The sequence below is a fragment of the Parasteatoda tepidariorum genome, chromosome 1 (assembly GCF_982258835.1).
Source record: "Parasteatoda tepidariorum strain Cologne lab strain chromosome 1, Ptep-v5.0, whole genome shotgun sequence".
Taxonomy (NCBI): domain Eukaryota; kingdom Metazoa; phylum Arthropoda; class Arachnida; order Araneae; family Theridiidae; genus Parasteatoda; species Parasteatoda tepidariorum.
Window position 1 is genome coordinate 93,404,278 of NC_141755.1, and position 22,683 is coordinate 93,426,960.

The 22,683-nt window shown below is 26.7% G+C and overlaps 1 long non-coding RNA gene across 2 annotated transcripts in view; it reads right to left on the minus strand.

The window, feature by feature from the left end:
• LOC107441404 (uncharacterized) overlaps positions 1–22,683 on the minus strand; it is a 279,536-nt gene that overhangs the window by 171,361 nt on the left and 85,492 nt on the right. Inside the window, exons 3-4 of one of the 2 annotated variants that reach the window (XR_001583730.4) lie at positions 20,063–20,130; positions 5,941–6,017 (exon numbers count right to left, since the gene is read on the minus strand). This is a non-coding gene — a long non-coding RNA (uncharacterized LOC107441404). The remainder of the gene's footprint in view (positions 1–5,940; positions 6,018–20,062; positions 20,131–22,683) is intronic. The other variant, XR_015435857.1, reaches the window with a different exon arrangement.

Genomic DNA, 22,683 nt, shown 5'->3' on the forward strand with positions numbered 1-22,683 from the left:
AATTTAAATAATCTTGACAACCAGGATATATACGTAAAAATTGAAGCAATCATGCTTTTAAAATTTTGGTGATATTAAAAATACTTCTGCTTACTTCAATGTTATCTATTTTACTATCATTTTAAATATAGAGAGAAACTAGAATTTCTGGGTAGATAACTACACGATTGATTTTAATTTTAATATTTTAAGAATCAAAATACAATGTTTATGTCAGTCTACATAAAACTTTTCCCAGTGGTATCTTGAAGAGGCTTGAGCAAACACACCACAAGCTACCACAGAGAAGCTGCCATTTCTTGAAGTGATAGCTTAATTTGAATAGTTTAGGAATCAAAATGCAAAGTTTATGTCAGTCTACATAAAACTTTTCCCAGTGGTAGCTTGAAGAGGCTACTACAGCTTGAGCAAACACACCACAAGCTAGCACAGAGAAGCTACCATAGCTTGAAGTGGTTGCTAATTTGAATAGTTTACGAATCAAAATACAACGTTTATGTCACTCTACATAAAACTTTCCCCCAGTGATGGTAGCTTAGCAAAGTTTATCTCAGTCTACATAAAACTTTCCCCTGTGGTAGCTTGAAGCCCACCCAGCATCAACTTAATGGATTCCAGCTTGTTTGAGAAGTAAAGGTGGCCAAAGAGCACTATCACAATTATTCCGTTGATGCGAACCCTTAACCATCGGCCTACATTCGGCTGCTTTGGGAACGCTTTTCTTTCACCACATTCGAATATATAACGTTATGGTGTTTCATTTTTTTTTATCTTTCATTTATAAGATACCACTAAAACAGTTGATATTTTAAATAGTTAAGCAATAAATAATGAAGTTGAAGTGAAAGTTCTTTTTTTTAAAAAAATGTATCAAAAAATACCTCAATCGCTGCATGTGGTCGTGATTTATAATTCATCTCCACGTATTGTTTTATGAATATCGAATATAATTAGAAGCTAGTTCAGAGAAAGTGAGAAATAAAAAGAATCCTTTTAACCGCATTAAAATAAATACAAATCCCCAGAGAGGGTGGGTTCAAATTTGCCAATGCCGCCAATTAATCACTTTTGACAGATCATTTCAGACGATATTTATAAATTGGACTAACATTCACAATAAATTCTGCTCGAAAAGGCAGACGATAGTATGTCCCCGAACGAACATGCTAATAATGAGTGTTAAATTGCAATGTTTCGGTATGTGAGGTGGGTTATTAAAGAAAAATAAATTCAAATAATTTAAAAACTTTCTCGTTCTTAATGTTGATTAGTATTTAGCGTGATTCGATTAAGCATAATTTTTTCTACTCTAAACCACCTTCGGGTATTCTATCGCGAATTATTAAACAGATCGGAGAGATATATACTTTTTAATTATTTATTTAAATTGTTATTATAAGACTGAGATCGGATAGTAGCTTACTTGGTAAGAATAATAATGAGCATTTAAATGGATGAAAATGTCGAAAAACTGCACGGAGGTTGTTTCAAGGATATGACAATTCTCAGAATTTAGTTCAAAATAATAAGGCTTATTAAAAACTAAAAATTCCGAATTCCAACGCTTATTAGTTGAAACTGATAAGGTTAAATTACTTCTACTTCTTTTTAAAAATGAAATGTTGGCAGGATGAATAATAGCAATAAAGTATTATAAAATATTGAAATGTATTATTATTAAGATTAAAAAAAAAAGTTACAATTGAAAGTGAAATTCAAGTGAAAGTAAAAATATCAATTTTTATTCAATATTTTTTTAGTATTTTTGCTATAAGGTTATTTTTTTTACTAATTATAATGATTGCAAGCCTTATAAAGGGACATTAGGGGCGAAGCCTCATCATTTGGTGATTATATGCGCACTTACAAATGTCAACATATAGTTGTATTCAATTAAAAACCATTCAGCTATACAATCTAACTTACGTATTAATAAGAAAAACATTAAGTTGCATTTTTAAATTTTTTTGCTTTGAAATGTTCTCAAATTAAGAAGAAAAAATTTTATAATAATAATTATTATAATATTATAATTAAATAAAACCTAAAATAAAATAAAAACTAGGTGGGAAAATATCACGAAATTGGTGATTTTTAAAGAAGTTTAATAACATTTAAAATATTTTTATTTGCCTGTTTCTAAAGCTCAGATAAATCTTCACGGCAAGATTATATGTAGTGTTTAAAATCATTGCATTACTTCAAGTAAAAGGCACTTAAACTATGGTTTCTTATTTTTATTTTCCTTAGCGGCAGACTTCGAAAAAAGCGTTAAGCTTCGCAACTCATTATTATTCAAAGTTCATAATTATTGCAATTATTAAAATATGTAGAACAAAATGGCTAGATCTCCTTTTTATAAAAGATGATGATGACCCAGTTAAGAAGCTGAATTTTGGAAAGTTTATTTACAGACAACAGAAAAAGGTGAAGACCAAACACCAGATGAATTGATTCTGAGGAAAAAGAACTTAAAAACCATGTACATTAATCGATGAAGAAACCTAGCGTCTGATTGCGACAAATGAAAACGACTTGTTGGGACGGCTTTGGTCTGTACTAGGCTTTCATGTTCATGGAAAAAGAATGTGAGGGGATTATATTACAGACAATGTCAACGTTCATCTATCAAAAGGTACCTCTAGATTGAATCAAGTTAACATGTCTTATATACTAGTCATTTGGTATTTTTAATATTTACAGTGGTAGTTACGCAACATTACTCCCCTTCCAGAATTTTGTGTGTGATGGAATTCGATGAACGAATACCACGAGTTAATTTATACTGGTATTATATATAGGTATAATATATAGGTAGTCTGAGGTATCTGGTACCAAGCGCTCACCAACTGGTTCTGCAATTCCCTCACATTGCGAGGGGGTAGCGTGGCAGCACGAATTCGGTTTTCCAAGTAGGACCACAAATGCTCTATTGGATTAAGGTCAGGTGAATTTGGGGGCAATGACATGACTCGAAAGTCACTGGAATGTTTCTCGATGATTCGACCCTTATGACATGGTGCATTATCCTGTTGGTAAACACCATCCCCCGCAGGAAAAACTGTTGCCATGAATGGGTGAACCTGGTCTGCAACTATGTCCAAGTAGCTTACAGAAGTTAGGGATTGTTCTATGAGGCTTATGGGTCCTGATGTGCCCCATTGTTAAAACATGTGAAAACATTGTTCCTGGACGAGAAATCATGAAAACCTTGGCAAGGCCATTGTTATAGATGGAGGGTGGTCATAATGTAATGACTCTTCGGTGTATATATAATATATTAATAAATTTTGCACATTATATTTTTTTTCATTTTTTGATTATTTATATCATTTTGCTCATATTTTTTTTCTTTTATATTTCATTAGCCAGGAGATTTTATTACTTCACCAGATTTTTTTTGAGCCCTACATTTTAGGCAAATCAACTGTTTAGTGTGGACCATCCATCGGTGTTGGCAAGTTCTTATCACGTCTGCAGGTCAACATTGAGGAAAGCGTAATTATCGACCATGTCGACCTTCATCTATCAAAGGGTACCTCTAGATTAAGTTAACATGCCTTATATACTAGTGAATTGGTATTTTTAATATTTATAGTGGTAGTTAAGCACAAATGTTTACATAATGCAAGTAAAAACACATGAGTAGTTTGGGGAAAAAAAGATATTTTCATCAATCATCTGAGTTTCATTAACATATTTTAAAAGTATATATCAAACAGTTAAATTCTATACTTATACTATTAAGAACTTCGGTGTAATTTTAAATAAGAAAAATAATTGGTTATTTCATGCGTACAGAATGAGGATATTATCATACCAAAAGGGGTATTAAATTCGTTTAATTATTTTTCTTTTCAATCTCGAAAAACAAATTAGATTAAAATCTACGATGAAAAACTGCGAGTAGGTGATTTAGAAAGGAAAAAAACCGACGTATAAGAAAAATTATCATTATAGATCGTGAATCAGAAGCTGTTAAATGTTATTTCATAAGTAACACATCGTTTAAAACCTGCTCATCCTTTATTGAACAGTTCGAAAGCTGTTGACATTGTGTTCATCCTACAAACCTGTTCAATTCCAATTACAGTTGCGAGCAAAATCTTGCTATTAGTATTCATGAGACTATGATAAACAGAATTCGGAATATATCTCTAATTAGCACCAATATTAATCATCGATATAATAGAATGTTTTTCTAAAAAGAACAAACAAAGATATTCCAACATCCGGCTTTGTTCACGCCCTATTTCAGGTGTGCTGATCATTTTAGGAGTGGCCACGGTAATTTTTTTTTTACTAATTAAGTCGCCAATTGAAGCAACTTACTTTCATGCCCTTGGCGAGAAATACAAACCAAAGTTTAAAGCCTGTCCAAGCGTTAATGAACTGATCAATTTTTACCTCTGGGTAAAGTGTGGAGAGGGAAAGTGTTGTTATATTGTTTGAAATAGTTTCTCGCCAAGCCCTAGTTCAGTAGAGTTATTATGAAGTTCCTTTAAAAATGTTTAAAGTCATTTGAACAAAACATATCGTTTGATAAAACGATTCGAAACAACTTGTTTAAATGATTACTTGATGTCAGTAGATTTTGTATCAGCAGATAAGAATAACTGATTGTTATCAGTATTGAAATGAATCCATCTTTGGGTTTGATCCGAGTCATTAATAATAGATACGTAAATAATTCAAATTACTGATTCCACCTAACCGATTCAAATCCTGAAATCGACTTTATACAAATGCTAATTTGATTAAGCTGAATAGGCCCAGTTGATTCGAATCATAATTTTGAATAAATTTATTCAAATATCAACAAGACAGAATCAGTGTTTTTAATCAGTAGTATTTGACTTGAATTTTCAATTGATCCAAATAGGCTTGTTTTCAGTCAAGTGGTTAGAATAACAGCTTAAAAATTATTATTTTGAATTATTTTCAAAATGATGTAGTCATGGAAAAAATATTATATGAAATTATTTCTTGCTTAGTTCTAAAGAAAATACCTGTATTCAACAAATGCGACAAATGAAATTACTCGAATCAAACGTATTAGTTTACTTAAATAATTCTAATCCACTTGTTCGAATCATGAACTTATCAGTTTGAACGTATTAGAATTATTGGATTAGAATCACTGATTTAAATTAGTCTTAAATTAAATCAACTGATCTTTTCAGTTGAGCCAAATTATTAAAGTAACAAATAGAATTCGAATCAAATTATTGGAAAACAATTACCTGAAAACAAGGAAATACCTACATTCAACAAATGCGACGAATGAAATTATTCAAATCAAACGTATTAGTTTATTTAAATGATTCAAATCCACTTGTTCGAATAATGAACTTTTCAGTTTGAACGTATTAGAATTATTGGATTATTGTAGTTGTTGTAGTTCATTTTACGTCGCACTAGAGCTGCACAATGAGCTATTGGCGACGGTCTGGGAAACATCCCGGAGGATGATCCGAGGACATGCCATCACAATTTTGATCCTCTGCAGAGGGGATGGCACCCCCGCTTCGGTAGCCCAACGACCTGCACGCGAAGTTGAGCACTTTACGGTAGCACAGTTTAACGAGGACCAATACCGTACACCCTCGGTCCCTACGCAGACTGATCCAAGTGGGTCACCCACCCGCACACTGACCTCATCCAGTGATGCTTGACTTCGGTGATCTGCTGGGAACCGTGTCTTAATGATCAGTCCACTGCGGAACAATTATTGGATTAAAATCACTGATTTAAATTAGTCTTAAATTAAATCAACTGATCTTTTCAGTTGAGCCAAATTATTAAAGTAACTGATAGAATTCGAATCAAATTATTGGAATCAATGTTTTGGATTTATCTCCAAATAATTCAGCAAATTTGATTTGAAACACTTATGACAATTTACTAAACTATCAAAATAAAATAAAACGATTAACTTACTTGCCTTTGGCAAGAAATACTCAATTAAGAAGCTTTAAAATCAGACCAAGCATTATGAGGGTATATCACAGTAGAAGCTAGAAAAAAAAGAAGCATTTATTTAAAATTAATTTCGCAACCATTGTGACAAACTTCACTTAATACATTTTTTTTATCTTATTGAACATATTTTAATCTTCTTTTTATCATGTTACAAATACAAAAATTCAAACAATTAGTGTTTATATAATACAATATCTATAATTTATTTTTTAAATTAACCATAACTTGCTGTACTCATGAATTGCAGGAAAAAAAGCATCCAAATTTGATTCCGTTTTGATTTTTTTAAACTAAATAAATGCCTTTTTTATTGAGCATGGAGTTATTTAAAACTATTTTACAAAATGGTGGTTTTTTAAAAAATTTATGTAAAATAAGTTATATTTTTGTGGATTACTCAAAAACAGTCAACTCAATAAAAACACGAATGATACTATGATATGAAGGTTACTTCAATACTGTCAAATGAAAATTCATTTTACTTTTTAATCTGACTTTCGCCTTAAAAGTTGAGATTTAAAACACATGTTTACATGCAAAAATGTACACGTAAAAATGTACACGCACACGTATATCTAATAAATTAGCGTAGAATTCAAGTAAAATAAATGAAAAATAATAATAACAATTTCTCAAAAAATAAATAAATACTTTCATCCATCAAGAACTGTTTAGATCCCTTTTTAAAACTTTTGCCTCGATAAAAAAAAAAAGAATTTTTTAACCCGTTTTATTTTATGTTTTTACTTTATCACACTCTTTAGTTAGAAAATCAAAATAAAATGTCAAAAAAAAATATTAAAAAAAAAAGCAAAAGAAAGCCCCCCTCCATTTTTAATGCGAGCCTGGTATAGGTATAGCCTTCTCTTGTTGTTAGTTTTCAATCTATCATGGTCACCATTATCTTGTCAAAAGAAACGAGCCAAAAGTTGCAACCGCAGATAATGCACTGATTAATTACCGTTTCCGGTAAGACCGGGAAAATTTTGCAGTGCTAAATCGAAATTAATCTTTGTTCTTTTCTTAATTTATTTGTGGTTGAAAGACATCACCCCTAGTTACCACTCTTTTTTTTCTCCCTAGGAGAGCTTAATTTTTGTTTTTGTTAATGGGAAGTTCCCCAATGCACATTTCTCTACGCCAGAAATTACATCAAGATGTAAGGAAATTCGGAATAAGGCCAAAAAAATAATAAATACTTTCTGTAGGAGATGTGCAGGCGTCTTTTAAAAGACCAGCATAAATGGGGTAGCTTCTTACATTGTCAATTTGGCCATGGAAGGTAAGAAATCTTAATATTTGATGTCAAGACTTGCTCCGTATTTGGGATAGATACCGAAGAAAGGGAGCTGAAGTTTTTGTTGACAGGAAGTGTTAAATTATTTTCAATTTCTTCTACGGGGAAAGTAGTCATTAATAATTGCGGAATGTATTCTGAAAGTTATAAATAGTGTCTGATGACTACGGCTTTTAAGAAGGTTTTGTTGCTTTATCTTGTCTTATGTATCTTTAATATTTCTTACTCTAATTTCTTCGTAAAAGAAGCTATTTGTGAGTTGATACCAAGCCGATATATTGTTTTATTCATTTACGCTATTCTACAAGTAACTAGAGATTCGAACTAAAAAATAACTGTAAACCAAACCAGTTACAATAATCGTAATGCAGGTTTATTCGAAATTCAGTGAAATAAAATTTAAAAGAAGAAAGAAACATAAGTTTACATTCAAGGTATTCGAATTGTCAATTTTTTATATATTTTTTATGTAATATTTTACATATAATTTTTTTATAATGACAACGACAAATAATTGTGTTCACTTTACGTTGGTTGCAAAGATATAGATTATTGAAAATGTAATTTTGGTCCAAAGTAAATTGTAGAAATTTAGCCGAATGCAAGATGAATTACGCAATTGGAAGAACACGTTTATGATACTTGTAAAAAAATAATTTAAAGCAAATTTTAGGAGCATTTCTTACTTAGTAAATAATTTTTATTATAAATATAAGTGCAAAATGTAGATTTCTGCAGGATATTGAAATTTATTTATCTAACTTAAACAATCGAATTTTTATTCTGAACTTTAATTTTAATCTAGTTTAAATCTTCTTAAATGCAAATACTTAAATTTCCAATTAAGGAGAAATTCATTCAATTAAAACAACCTTTCATATTCAACTATGTTTTTCCTCTGTGGAAAGGCGGTTTTCCACTGAGGCTTCGATTAAAATAACTTCGTCTGTTTATACAATTTCTTAATGTGGGAATACACTATTAGAATTTTCATTCTATAATTACAGTTAACTAAGCGGCATCAGTCTGCCCATCTTATGATTCGAAAAGTTTATAGTAAAGTACATTCTTACCTTTACTGTTTTAGAACCATTTAAAATTAGTGTGTTTTAAAAAGCCATAATTCAAACTCACGCGGTTTTTAACCATTTACAACTAGTATGGTTTCGAAACCGTAAAATCGATATCAAGGCAAAGGTCTTCGAATTCTCCTTTATATTTATTCAAATAACATAAAATTTAAAAAATTCTAAATATTGGGATATTATAAGATCCATAAGAAAAAGATATTTAATTAAATCTTTTTTGTTTTGTAGAATCTTTAGCTAATCATATTCAAAAAATGAATTTATTTGCAGTGTACTTCCATAAATTCTGTTTTAGAAGAAATAAAATTAGTACCAAATAATTTATATACTTCAGTGTTTTTCAATCTATTTTCGTTTTAATATATTTCTATCATACTTTTTACTTCGAACTCCAAAAATAATTTTTAATTTATTGTCTCCTTTCTTATTCGTTTTTTGTAGTTGTTTATTTGCTCGTTTTAATTTATTTATTTTCACAAGACAATTCCGCTTACCCTTATATATTTATTTCTTTATTATTGGACTATTTTAATTTCATTTATTTACTAATTCTCAGAATTTCTTCTTCATTCTTTATCTGATGATTCATTTATTCTGCTTGTCTTTTTTCGTACATTTCATTTCCTCTATACCAAAGAATTTTTCTACTTACAAGATTCACTCAGTGATTCCTTATTTAATAAATTTTCCAAAATTTCAAACTAAAATAAAAATTCAAAAGTTTAATAAATACTCTTTTCGCGTAAGTTAATCAGAAATAATTTCTTCCTTATAACACGCATAAAAAAGTGCCAAAACCCTAACAATAAAACTCATTACTGGCAAAGTTAATAACCAAAGCTTAAATTAATAATTTTCCATTTCCCCCTCCTTTTCCCTTAATGTAATAAACGGAAGAATGTTATTTAATCCTGCAAAACTAAAAATGACAATTTTATTTCAATTATTTCAACTCCTGAACATATCTAAGTAATATTCCCCCCCCCTTCCCGTTGGCAAATTCGAAATACTCACTTTTTCCTGGAACGCCCCATTTCGAAATGAGTTTTCGCTAAGATACTAGTAAGCCAATGTAATCAAATACTTGAAGCCCCTGCACAGAATAAGAAAGGGGGTCAAAGTGAAAGTCTTAGAGTAAACAAATAAATGAAGGGGGGCAAGGGAAAGAACACATAGTGGAATTTCATTACCATTCCTTTCTTTTTAATAAATAATCATTAGTGAACTTTATGGAAATCGATCTGAAAAAAGGAATTCTTTTCGCCAAGTCCTGTAATTGGAATCGTAAGTTTGTGTTCAAACATTTCTTCGCAATCCCAATATTTGCGACCATCAACCTTTTCTGCATTCAATATAACTTTTTTTTTTTTTTTTTTAATCTCTTTTTTTTTTGTTCCGTTTCTTACTTAGCGTTTCCATGGTAACGCGACCCGCCGGAAAAAAATTACTCGCAATATTTGCCTGTATTAAGCTGTTTCCACAGTTAATTACTTATTTCAAAATAAGGTTTTAAAAAATATTGGAGTGCATTCGTTTTCATTTAATTGAATTTTTTTTCCTCTACGATGTAACGAAAATTTGTAGAGGTACGTATTCTATTTCTCTCTTTTTTTTTAATGTCAAATTTAAGCTTTCCTAATGTATTTGCTCAAAATTCGATCAAATATTTTTTTTTAAATATTATTTAAATAAAATTTTAATTAAATTTTTATTTATTATGAATATGTTAATAACAATTTAGTATAGATAATGGGGCTTTCTTAGAAAACAAATACCATTAAGGTTTGTTTTTATTTTTGAATAAAAAAAAAGAACGAAAAAATCAAAAGATTAAATTAATTTAAATGCGCTTCTTTTAATTTTAGTACCAAAAATTAAATAATTAGAGACAAAGCTTTTAAACCTTATATATATATATATATATATATATATATATATATATATATATATATATATATATATATATATATATATATATATATATATATATATATATATATATATATATATATATATATATATATATATATATATACGTATATATATATATATATATATATATATATATATATATATATATATATATATATATATATATATATATATATATATATATATATATATATATATATATATGTATATATGTATATATATATATATATATATATATATATATATATATATATATATATATATATATATATATATATATATATATATATATATATATATATATATATATACACATAATTATGTAGACAGAGATAGATAAAATAATAATCTGTACTGAGAGAAAATATAACGAATAAAAACGGCGCTTATGAGCTTATGAAAAAAGTCTATTAGTATAATATAAGATAAAGTTGAATGACAAGGAATTTAATTAATATGCAATACAACAAATAAGCGAAGAGATATTTTATAAAAGCATTTAATGAAAAATAATAACAGCGAAATATATGTTTTTGCGAAGCGTTCTATTTACATATCTGAATGTTGCCACCTTTTCATATGAAAGTTAAACTATTCTCTGCTGTAATAAAATTAAACTTAGGCGAACCTTACAATAATTAAATGGAGTACAATAAAAAGATTAACAAATATGATAGTTACAAAAAATAATTAAATATGACTAAACGAAATTCAATTATAGATAAACAATGAAAGGAAAACTACAAGCAACCTACAGGTACAGTGTTATGAAATACAGTAAAAAAAAACGCGGCAGCTACTAAAATCAACAAATACATTCATACAATCTTACGAAATACAATGATAAGATTGAAAACCTAATAAATTAATCTTAACATAATTCAATAAGAATAATAATTATTAATACGGGAGATAAACATGTACAATTAAATGAAGTACGATGGACAGAGAAAAAAATACGGAATTGGAAAACATTAAGTACTGAAACAAAATTAATAAATAAATAAACAATTCATTACCGCGATCATAAAAATCAAACCATTATATAAATACGAAATAGAATAAAATAAATTACAAAAATATTATAGAAAAAATGTAAATCGGAATAAATATAAGTGTGACAAATAAATAAGAAAACCAAAACATTTTATGGTTAAAAAATGTAAGACATAAGAGTTTTTTTTAAAAATGAAGGTAAATTATTTTAAGACACAATGGTGTTTTCTTGTTAAAGATATAATTGGTATTTTTCTTAATTGTATTGGCATTTTAAAATGTATTTTTCAACGATTCTATTTGTTCTTAAAGATAGCAGTATAATAATTGGCGATTATAATTTCAAAATAAATGGAACAAAATTGCAAATTATGTTTCATACCTTAGTTGTGGCGAAATTTTAAATATTAAACAAATATTTTTTATACTAGTTAGTAAAATACATTTAATAATGTTCATTAGTTTTTTTCTTGCTAAAACGCATTATTTCCAGTTTAATAGTTTTGAAGAAATTCAAGCATAAAAATATGATATGAATGATTATTTTATTTTTATAAAAATAATATTCATTATCTCTAACGAAAGGAAAACATATTTTTTTTATTCAGCAATTCTTCAAACATACCAATATAATCTTTTTTAACATTAAAAACCTTTTTAAATTACAAGGACAATTAGGCTCACATTTTATGTTTAAAATAATAACTTACATTGAACAAGTTTCTGATTCTTAAAAGACCCTAATGACAAAAAATTTAGTTTTCAAATGGGTTATTTTAATTGAACGGTCCATTTACGAACACAGTAAGAGAAAAATAATTTCGACGTAATTGTTCTTGGAAAAATGTCGTTTGCATATTTAAGTCACTATGCACCTTTATTTCTTTTTATTTTTTGTTTCAGGAGTCACATGATATGCAATCACTTTGATTAGTAAATTCTTGTAAAATTATTATTTTACCTGATCGTATAATTTGTCTATCTAAATTTAAAATTTTTCAATTAAGATTGGGAAAAATCAATCAAAATATATAAATGATCTTTAAAAAAGAATGATTATTGAAAGATCCCATTTACTGGAGTTATTAAGTTTTTAAGCTGCAGCTTAATAAATTGCCATTTTAGTTTTTAAAATGAATTTTCGGAAGATAATAGAACATGTAATTTTTTAATATTTTTCTTCTTTATATTTTTCTCGGAACATTTATTGAAGTCATATTTCTTCAAAGAAATTTTAATTACGGAAAGAGATTGAATTGTGGATACATTATAATTTTTTTGATTGGTTTTAAAAAATAGATATCTAGTTACTGAGAAAAACTTGTAACCTGAATTAAATTTGGAATGTTTTATTTTTACCACTATTTGAATCCAATCTTTGTTTGACCAAAAGAGTAAAAAAAAAAAAAGAATAAATAAATAAAAAAGCAATTTTTTATGTTTAAAAAATCTGGATATATTTTTTTAACATTTTTAATTATATATTTGGTACTATGAATGACCGAAATTGGTGGTTGTTGACCTCTACCGGTGAATGTTGACAATCACATAGTCGCTTTGGTAAATGTCCGAAATATATACTAGGTTTAGTTAAGTGTCACTGCCCAGTATACATTTGCCCGGTATGCCTTAAATCAATGCTTTTTTTTAAGGTTCAGTGCCAAAGCCTGGTATGCATTTGCCCGATAATCCCTACATCAATGTTTTTTCATGGTCAAGTGCATTGCCCAGTATGCATTTTACCGGTACTTTGAACACTGATGCTTCAGCAGATATTATTATAACGAATAAATTTAATAATATCAACGAATAAATTAATATAAAATCGAATATAGCAAATATTTCTGACATTCATCACTGCGACTATGAAATTGCTGACATTCACTGGTGAAAGTCGACATTCTCTTGAGTTTGGTCACCCATGGTAAAGGAGACAATAAATTAAAAATTATTTTTGGTATTCGAAGTAAAAAGTATGATGGAACTATATTAAAATGAAAATAGATTGAAAAACACTGAAGCATATAAATCATTCTGTACTACAGATAAATAAAAGAAACTATAAATTGAGTACTATATTTATCATTTAGTGACCAGCACTTTTTATGAGTATTCGCGCGAAGAAACAAATTCAGGTAAAATTAAAATTACCATACTATATAGTAATGGTATTTCTGGTAAAAGGAAAAAAAACGTTATTTAGGTTAGCAAAACCAAAATATTTTCACTATTAAACCATTCATTACTTAAAAAATTCATTCGGTAATTTTTGCTCATATTGTAATGGTGTAACAGAAATTCTGCATTTGGAAATTTAAGTAGACATTTAGTCAAAAATATAAAACTGATAAGTTAATTTTTTCGGATTAATAGTTTTTAAACTACGCTCTAAGCAGATGCTCAAGGTAGCATGATAAAATCCCCAAAATTTATCTCTTAATAAAAACAATATTTTATTGTTAATTTTTTCAAAATCATTGCCAAAGCGTATCGATAAAAACTACCGAGCTTTTTGGTGTTCCCTTAGAGTCAGAAATAAAGTATGTTTGACTATATATTCTGGTAGTATTGACCATACTTTTTTTTCTCTGCGCAATTATAGTTTTCAAATACTGCGCTCACTTTCACTCACCACAAATGAATTAAACAATAATTCAAATTCAAAATACTATCATTGTAGCTAAAATAATCTTAAGTTGATCAAACTGTTTACATATACTTTTTTTTTAATATTTTTAAAATTTTTATTTTATACTCTAAATTAAATTCAATGAGCTCTGTAATCACCACCCTTAATATATATATATATCTATATATATATATATATATATATATATATATATATATATATATATATATATATATATATATATATTTAGAATACTGGTCGAAAATGAAGTTAAAATAATATCAAGAAGGAAGTGCGCGTTAGAGATCACAAAGTAGTATTTAGGTGGGCAAAAAACGTTGTCAAATCTTACGAAGTACTATCATTAAGCCAAAAGTAAAAATATCAAAATCTGCTTAATCGCAAAATAAAATTAGAGATCTTTTCATCTGTACATTTTTCTACCCTGTATCATCCTCACTCTGTTACTTCTGGCAATTAAACAGGTTTCGATGCTATTATTTTGCTCTAGTTAATTATGTTTTAGGTTTTTAAAAAGTTTTTCCTATGCTTAAAGATTTTTTGTCCCTATACGTGACATAAATTTTCGATTAAAATTCAAAAAATCTGTACTTATTTAGAGAGCTTATTTCTTGCCTCTCTTTTTTTTAAGGTGTGAAAAAATAAATATTATTTTTAATGTAATGCTTATTTCAGCTAATTTAAAAATAAAGATGTTTCATATGAAATATTCAATAAAGTTTGTTATTGGACTTTTCCTTACAAATTTAAAAGAAACATATGAGATATACACTAAAAGTTTGCTCATTAAATTTGCGAAGACTTTTTCTTAAAAATAAAGTAATATTTTTACCAAAGTAAACACATTTTCACAAATTTTTAATATTAAAAATCTTTTGTCCCCTTCCTTAACGCAGAGAAAAGTTGCGCCCGCATGAAAAACTAATTAAATTTGTCTAGCCCGGTCTTTTAATATTAAAGTCCTTCAAATATGCCAGGTGCACAACTTAGCTTGGTATTCAAGATACCATAAGATCCCTTCTTTATTTTTTTATCTCCTACAAAAGTTTAATTTCTTTGTTAATTTTCTTAATTTTAAAAGAGGGCTTTAAGAAAAGTAATATCTTTCTATTAATAAAATGGAAAGTAAAAGAATTAAAAAAAGGCTTATATTTTAATTATTCACTAATCCATTTTTTTCACTGCATTTAATTTATAAACTTGCTAAAAATAATTTTTTGGTTTCTTAGTTTTGCATTTTCTAAGTAACATTCAAATTTTTTATATGCTTTTAACTAAAATATATTAAAATAATGAGAATAATTATTAATTGTAAAGTGTGTATAAAATAAGTATAAAATGTACACTAACGTAAACTTTGCATAGTTAACTGTTATAATTGAAATGATTTATATAAAAATTATGGAAGTCTAGACAATATTACTTTTCCTCAAGAAAATGTTTCTTACTCTTTAAATTAAAATTCTGATTTAAAAAGTTTGAAATTAATTTAATTGAAATTTTAATTGAAATTTTGAAATTAATTTAACTTTTAAATGACATTTTGGTATATAGCTATGGTATATTTCGGTATTTATTAATTTTTATTATTTAAATTCTATATTTGCAATCCAGAAAAAACTGGAATTACAACTTCTCTCATAAAATTATGCTTAATATCCCATTCGAAAATATATGATAATACATAAACGTCACATCGTGAGTAATTAGTTTCACAATTTCTTTTTCAAATATTATCTTTAGCTTTCAATTTTTCAAGGAAAAACTATGATAAAAATCACATAATAGAGAATTAAATTTACAATTTCATTTTATCGAATCATACATAAATTTTCATTTAAGAAAAGAATTTATAAATACATTTTCACCTGGAGTAAAGAGGCTTACAATTTTATCTAAAAAAATTATGTTTAGTTTTTTGTTCTAAAAAACCATAATTAAATTCACCTCTTAAAAAAATTAAAAGCGCAATTTCATCTTATAAAATTATCCTTATTTTAAACAAAAACTATGCAAAAAAAGAAAATATCATAAGTAGTCAGGTTTACAAATCCATATTTTAGAATTGTTAAAATTTTATTTCATTTTTCATTCTAAAAATTATGATAAAATTCACAACCTAAACAAGGGCGTGTTTTTAAATTTTAGCCATTCTTATAGTCAAAGCGATATAATTCAGATTAATTTAGATAGAAAACAAATATTTCAGAAACTCAATATGGTATATTTTAAGAATTCATGCATAAAATCCTACATAATATTCCATAAATTCAACGATCAGTCTTTTTCAGTCAACGATCAGTCAATAAATTGTTGCTGATTTTCTCTGGTCTTATCTGTTTCTTACATCATACTTTTACATAGCATTCTTTCCTGAAATAATTTACAATTCAGTCATATTCTATATGAACTCAGGGGGCGGAACCTAGTATAGAGTCATTAAATTGTTTTTTTTTTTTAAATATCAAACAAGTATTGTTTTATTTGTCGATATATTTCTTTTTTAAATAATTTTCATGCCATCTTCATTTCGATTTCGAACCAAAACTCAACATGCTTTCTACACAGGAGAAGAAAAATCTGGAAAAATTACAGCACTGTCGGGTTATAACATTTCTGGTAAAAAAAAAATAATAATAATTTTGGTACTAAAAACCAAAATATGCAGTATTTTACCCATTCATTCGATAATTTCTTCGATCATATAGCAACGGTTTCTGGAAATTCTGGTTTCAAAATTACAGTTTTTATTTTTACCTATTTAGTGAAAAGTTCAAAGCTGAAAAGCAAATTAAACCGAACAAATGGTTATTATGCCACGCTATAAAGTATAACGATAAAAATACTAAATTTTAAAAAATTCATAAAATTTTTATCTCATACTATAAAACCAAATTTTATTGCTAATTTTATCAAAATCATTTCATAAACGCTTCGGTAAAAATTACGGAGTTTTTTGGCGTTCCATGGAGTATTTCACCATATTCGGGTAATTTTGTCTATACTTTTTCTCGGTGTAAATATGCAATAAAGAAAAGAGGTTATACTACTCATCTTCCTCCGACCTACCCCCATGAAAGGGATGGAGTGCAATTTTCTTCCATATAATTTGAAATATTTGACAATTTTTTGACTTTAATATTTGGATATATTTGAACACCTATTTATATTTCGACATATATGAACGTTTTATTTATTTTTTCATGATTCGAGATATTTGACCGTTTTGTTTTCTTCATATTTCGAAATATTTTACCGTTTCCATTCTTTTTAGCCCCCCTGCATATACTTTATTCCACAGCTTCTAAAAAAAATCCATACAGTACCCCTTGGTTTTACAATATATTTCACTTAAATGAAAACATTCATTTCCACAAGCAGTATTATCAATAAACATTACACAGCTTTTCCAAATCAAATAATCAAAGAAATTTATATATATATATATATATATATATATATATATATATATATATATATATATATATATATATATATATATATATATATATGTATATATATATATATATATATATATATATATATACATATATATATATATATATATATATATATATATATATATATATATATATATATATATATATATATATATATATATATATATATATATATATATATATATATATATATATATTCCATCGCCTCACTTTTGCGCAGTAAAAATATAAACATAATATGAACTCAAAGCATTACACGACTTATAAAATTGATCCTTGACAACAAGAGTTACAATGTTGCTGATTCTCTCTGCCCTTATCTTTTCTTTTCATAAAAAAGTTACGATTATATTCGCATCCAATCCGAATTGATAATGATAAAAAAGAAAATGATGAAATGGGAATAAACCCATTTTTCAAAATTACCACTCCCGACATGTTCTTTTTCCTCTCAAAACAAAGACGTCGTAAGATCTATGACTTAATTTTTCCCCCTTCACTCCAGCTAAGAAGAAGACTACTGTTATTTTTACTCTTCGTGAAAATGGAGAAAAAAAAAGGGAAAAATTTATTATCAAATAAAGCTAAAAAATACCTCTCTGACACCGGAGGCTTAAGATCTATCATTCACAAAACGTCATTTTTCTTTATTTTGCGCTCGCTTCCCGCTTTACTTTTTTTTTTTTTTTTTATGGACGCATGAATTGTTAATTTTTCCCTCTTTAGTAGTTCACTTGTGGGAAATATTTTTCATCCCTAGGACAGCTTAAAATCCGCCAAAATTGAAAATGTCACCTGGTCTTGGCGTTAAAGTGCCTCGCCATCTTGATGAGTATAAACAAAGTGCCGGAACAATGTGCTTTTCAACGCCGATATTTTCTTAGAATAATTTCCCTCTTCTTTCACTGTTTAATTTTAAGTTTTGAAAAACTTGTTATGATTGGAGAAAGTAGAGTAGGAAAAAAAATTTAAATTATGGATGAGGATGTCATTAGTTTTGAGATTTTTTCCTTCCTAGGTGGTTTGGTAAAAGATAGGCTTCGTTTGGTTAATTTATGTTGAGGCTTGAAATTGAAATTTATTTTTGTCTTTTAAAAATTATTAAAATTTTCTCTTTTAAACAGATTTTTTTTAGCTTCTTCAGAGTTTAATTAGATGATGTGTCACATAATTTCTGAGATGATTTTTCATTTTAGAAAATAAATGAAAAATATTCTATATCTAAAATTAATGTAAAATGCAGATAATTATTCCCTTTTTAATCAATACTGTAATTATTAGAATTAGCATTACAATATATTTCAAAACTCATGTTGGATTCATTTGCTTTATTTTTACACGTTGATATTACTTAATCAAATATTTTAGAAATAGTATATTACTTTTAAAAGCATGTTTAAAAACAAATTAGAAATTAGACGCATGTTTAAAAGAAGTTAAAAATAAAAAATATGTTAAAAACTGATAAAGAAAGTAAAAATGATTTTTGATTTCGTTGTCAAACATTAAATTTCCTACCTTTTCTAGAAAAAAAAAAGAATTAAACCTCCTATATGCTTTAGACAATGAAATTGTGCATGGAGAATTTGTTCTTTTGTCAAATATTTTAAAATCATCTTCTCATTCTTCCATAAATATTTTATTCAATTAAAAATCTAATTGAAAATTTATTTTATATTTAAATTTCAGCTAATTAAAACGTTTATAGAGAATATATTCCCTGTTAAATTTTATTCAATTAAGCAGTTAATAACGAATCACTTTTATATTTTAGCTAATATAACATTAAAAGATAATGTACAATATATTCTATTTTAACATTAATTAAAAAAAAATAAGAACTGAATCTCCTATATATTTCAGCCAATGAAATTGTGGATGAGAATTTGTTTGTTCTTTTGTCAAATATTTTATAGTCCTTTTCTCATTTTTCCTTAAATATTTTATTCTATTAAAATCCTAATAGAAAATTTCTTTTGTATATCAATTTCAGCAAATTAAAATATTTATAGAGAATCCATTCTCTGTTATATTTTATTCAGTTAAACAGTTAATAACGAATCACTGTTATATTTGAGCTAATGTAACATTAAAAGATAATGTATTTTCTATTTCCATTTCAGTCTATGAAATGACGATAAAGAATTTACTAAAATATCAAACAAAAATTGATTTCTCGGTTATATTTTAGTTAATTAAAAGGTTGATAGAGAATCTCTTATGTTTCAGTCAGTGAAAGTTAATAGATATTTTTTATCAGATTTAAACCAATTAAAAAATTAATAGATTTAAAAATTAGTAGAGTTATGTTGCAATTAGGATGTTATGTTGCAATTAGGAAAATATTTGATAGAAAATATATTCATTATTTTAGCTAAAATATTAAAAGGGAATCTTGTTCTTTTTTATATTTCTGCCAGAGCCAATGAAAAGTTCATATTGATTTTTTTAATTTATGTATATTAATCAATTAAAATTTAACAGAGTATCTATTCCCCTATTTTATTTCAGTCAATAAAAAAATTGATAGAAAATACTTTAATGCTTTAGTTTAATAAGAAACTGACGGAAAATTTCATTCAGTCAAATATCAATTAAATTTTTAATTCAATTGAAGAAAAAGCTAATGTAAAATCTATTAATTTGTTATACTTACAAACACAGGTTATAAATTCAGTGAATGATCATAACTTTCTTAAATGCATTAGTTTGAAAATAGTCCATCTAGAAACAAAATAAGTTTCAAGCTATAAATATGAAACAGTAAATCTAAAACTTTTATAACACGTAATTTTGGTTAATATTTATAATCAATAACATATATGCAAGGAAATAAATTTTTTAAAATCAATATTTTATGTGAAAATGACTATAACTATTCTCCACCCAAAAGGTAAAAATATAAACAATTTCAGAGATAAATTGTGGAAGAAAAATGGGACACACATAATTTTTATTTTTAAAAATTTTTAAATACATAACATTATTTTGATAAAAGTAACCAGTAACAAATTATATTCCTTGGTTAAAGAATAAACTAGGATTTATTTTTAGAACTCGAATTTGAGGTCCTGAATCGACTGAATTGAAGGCTTCAGTTTGCTAAACATAATTAAAGGTTTTAGGAAACTTTAACAGTACATCTAAGATTTTAATGATTATTCTTTAAAGATTGAGCAGGGACTAGACACGAAATGGAAGATTATTGCAATGCATATATATATATTTTTTTAAATAATGTTTTCTTTTATTATGCTTTTCAAAATGTAACCAATAAAAAACAACATTAAAATTTAATAGACATGTCATTAGAACATATACCCGGTATTAAACTTCCATATTTGCTTCAAACTTTAATAACAGCATTTACCAAAAATGCTTACGATTTTTAAGTTGTGATAGATTTCGGATAATTTCCACCTATATTAAACATATTCCTTAGAGAATAAGCCATAAAATATATTCGGACCAAGCTCATTTAGTTAATAGAAAATCATAAGCCTCATAATCACTTCAAATGAGTATACAGGTCTTTAAAATTCAAAATCTCCATACGGACTATTGCTTGCTTAAGTGAAGTTTCTACTCTTCTACCACAAAGAGGTGAAGAAAAAAAATGGCGCATAATACTTCTTAAATATCTTTAGTTCTTAAGCATACGTTTGCTCAGCACTCGACTCGACTTAGAAACTGCTCCCCACCATAAGATTTTGCTTTCAAATACATTAAAATGGCGTGCGTAGGAAATCGGGAAAAGGGAGGGAATTATTTCAGCTATTTGTTAAAATGGCACCACTTACTGCAGGCTGTTCCAGAGAGTAGAACATCTTCGCGTTCATCGATAATGTTGAATCATTAGGGTTAAGTCAAGGCGGTTATCGCACTATTTTCTAGTTCCTTAAGTATTCTATGTTCTGATGGTGATGTCTTGTTTTTCTGTAGTGTCGTTTTCTTGCCACCGTTGCCACCACCGGCAACAAAATATTGACGATTTCGAATAAAGCCACTCATTTCGAATTTGCAGTGGCCCATTTTGATTTCAGGAGCTGTACTACTTGCATACGAGTTCGAAGACTGCTAAGTTAGTCGAATTTTTAGTAAGGCATGGTGTAGAATATTTTATGTTCCAAATACTTAAATGGATGTCAGGCGATTTCTTACAACTTTCCGACAACTTATTCAAGTAGTTAGAGCAAACTGAATAGTTTAGGGTGTTTAAATTATTTTTAAAGACTTTTTAAGGGATAATACTGTTATAATTAAATGATAATAAGTAATACTAATAATCAACTGATAATAAAGTTATTATGCAATAAAATCATATTTGAAAGGGCAAAAACTAAGTTTTTTATTCCATTCTAACAATAAATACACTGTTTTGGAGTATTTTTATCATTAAAATGATTTATTATTTTAATACAAAAATGCAATAAATATAATTTTTTGTGCAACGCAAAATATATTTTTTATCAAAAGTATTTACCCAATTTTATATTCTAGACACTATATATTTTTAGACGCTAATTGGTTTTAGAATTTGAATTTCCAATTTATCTTCTGTAAAATATTATATATAAATATATATCTTTTGTAAAATATTATCTATAAATATATATCTTAGTAAAATATATATATCTTTGATAAATTTTTTTTATTTTTAAACTTGGAATAAAAATTAATCAATTTGTTCATTAAAATAAGATGGAATTAAACTGCATAACTTTGAAACTTACAATATATACATAAAAACTAGCTCAATAATGCTTGATAATTATGCTTTTATAACGTTTCTCTATTTTAAAAGTATGCTTCTTAATTATAACAGTATACTCATTGTATATTCTAGTTAAGTATATTTAAGTTTGATTAAGTATATTTAAATTTTATTACGTATATTAAAATTGTATTAGGGTGTACTTAAGCTGTTTTAATAACATTTAAAGAAATTGTAGGCATTTAGTTTAAGTAATCAAAAAATATTAAACATCAATAATAACTGTTTAAATATCAAATATGTGTTATTGTTATGATTTTCGATCTGTTTTCTAATTATTCCTATCTATTAATTTGTTACTATAGTTAAATTTTTGTTTATATTTTTGAAATAATGTTTCAAACATATTTTTTCATGTATTTCTTCTAGGTTATGAATAGTGATGCTAAACAATATGCAATACAATAACAGTGCTAAACAATATTGAGCAATAAATAATATTTCTAATATTGTATAATTTTGATACTTAAATTATACAAATATTTTCAATGATAATATAACTT